Here is a 2,220-nt window from a genome sequence, read left to right on the forward strand (position 1 = left end):
GGAGCGAGTGGGGGCAGAGTCTTGGGGGAAGGGGCGGCGTGAGGATGTGGGGGCGGGGCCTTGGGGGAAGGGTGCGCGGGGGAGGGGCACGGTTCAGGTGCTGGTGGGCCCCCCACTTTCAGGGAGTTTCCATCGCTCCTGCCCACAACGGGTACAGCTCCCAGCATGCACCAGGCCCCACACACGGGAAGCTTACAGCAGAACGCAGTGAACTTTATCTCCCAGCATGCAACAGGATCCTATGAACGACGGCTCCCTGTACAGACACATTCTATGTGTCGTCTCATGTCCCGTCCTGTCCCCCGTCCCCCCGCAGTGCACCAATCTACAATGAACTACAGGAGAACCACTCCCTGGGAACGGAGGTGGATCGTGACGCTGAAATGGCCGTAACTCTGAACAGGGTGCTTCTTGCCAAAGTTTACAACAGGATAGGTCAGTGGTTTGAGCACTGGCCTGCTTCAACCCAGGGTTGTGAGTTCAATCCTTGAGGGGGCCATTTAGGGATCTGGGGTGAAAATCTGGGGATTGGTCCTGTTTTGAGCAGGGGGTTGGACTAGATACCTCCTGAGGTCCCTTCCAACCCTGAGATTCTATGACCTCATAGCGCTTTGAAACTTTCCTCTGCAGAAGAAGGGGGGGGAAAGGCTGCTTTTAACCCTCTTAATTTAAATGAAACAAGCCCAGAAACAGTTTCCTTGTCTCGTCAGATCTTTCTTTTTTTTAAACTTTCCCATTATTTTTTGTAGTAATTTACATTTAACACAGGACTGTCCTGGATTTGTCGGTTTGTCTCTGCGGCTGTTGCATGACTGCGTACGTCCGGTTCCCAAGGAGGGGTGTGGTTAGCGTGACCAGATGTCCCGATTTTATAGGGACAGTCCGGATTTGGGGGTCTCTCTCTTATATAGGCTCCTATTACCCTCCCTGTCCCTGTCCCGATTTTTCACACTTGCTGTCTGGTCACCCTAGGTGTTGTTGACCGGTCAGTTCATCACTCGGGTGTTCATAATGCTGAGGTTCTACTGTACCGTTCCCGTCATAACCCAAAAGCAACAGCCGACATCAGTCTCTGCAGGAGGGGGTTACATACCCGGTGACGCCCACTCAGCTCCGGGGAGCAAGAACTACACCCCCCATCATGCCTCTGGGACCAAGTTTGAAAGGTTTCCCGCCCTTCCTCCCTGCCACCCGGCTCTTTAATGATCTCTTAGTCAGAGGGGACACCCCCCCCTCCAGCAACACACACTACCAGCCCCACTGGCTTCAGCCGGGTCCCTCCGGCCCCAAACCAGCATCAGCACAAAACGACATGCCCTCGGTGGCCCTGGCAGGCTGCAGGGGAAATGAGAAGGGGAGGTCAGAGGGGCTGATCTGTGGGGCCCGGGCCCCCCTACCCACCCTCTTCAGGAGAGCCCCCAGCCTGCAACCCAGTTACCCCATGGAGAGCTCCCAGCCCAGGGTACCTCGTCCCTCCCCCCACCCCCCCACACACACAGAAGACACCTTGGCTCAGATGTTAGTCAGTCCCTGCAGCCCCTGCACTCCCCAGGTCTGGGGGAACCCCCCCCCCCCACAGTGGTGGCCCCCAGGAGTCGCTCTCCCCAGGGCTCAGTCTGTCCCAGCAGGCAGATTCTCGCCCCCCCATACACACCCAAGAGCCCCCCCCCACACACACACACACTTACCCAGCAGGCTGCTCCAGAAAGAAGGGAAAGTTGCCGCCCCGGTGACAGCGCCGGGGGAGGCTGGGTTCCTGCGGCTGGTGGTGACCGTGAAGGCCTGGTCCCTGCGCTCGCCGGACGGGCCGGTCACCTCCACCTCCACCACATGCCAGTCAGGGAGGCTGTGGGGACAGGAGGGCAGGAAGGTCAGTGGGGGGGGGGACCAAGCTGGGGGAAAGAGACATGGGGGTGTGTGTGCAAGGATCAGGGCAGGGAGTGGCACTGACCTGGCTGGAGGGGAGCAGAGAACTGGGGGGGGGGGGTCAGGGAGCAGGGAATTGGGGGGATGCATGGAGCAGGGATCGGGGGGTTCAGGGATCTGGGGGGTGCAGGGAGCAGGGAACTAGGGGTTGCAGGGAACTGGGAGGGGTGCAGGGATCGGAGGGAGCAGGGAACTAGCGGGGTACAGGGAGCAGGGATGGGGTGCAGGGAGCAGGCATCGCGGGGTGCAGGGAGCAGGGAACTGAGGGGAGTGCACTAACCCAGGGTCAGCAAT

At 59.5% G+C, this 2,220-nt stretch overlaps 1 long non-coding RNA gene across 1 annotated transcript; it reads right to left on the minus strand.

The window, feature by feature from the left end:
- Positions 1–957: 957 nt before the first annotated feature.
- LOC113409306 lies at positions 958–2,220 on the minus strand. Its single transcript, XR_003370506.1, has 3 exons — positions 2,207–2,220; positions 1,689–1,846; positions 958–1,335 (listed from the first exon to the last, which is right to left on the minus strand). It is a non-coding gene; the product is annotated as an uncharacterized LOC113409306 (long non-coding RNA).

The sequence above is a fragment of the Terrapene carolina genome, unplaced genomic scaffold (genome assembly GCF_002925995.2).
Source record: "Terrapene carolina triunguis isolate 2854851 unplaced genomic scaffold, T_m_triunguis-2.0 Scaffold32212, whole genome shotgun sequence".
NCBI lineage: Eukaryota > Metazoa > Chordata > Testudines > Emydidae > Terrapene > Terrapene triunguis.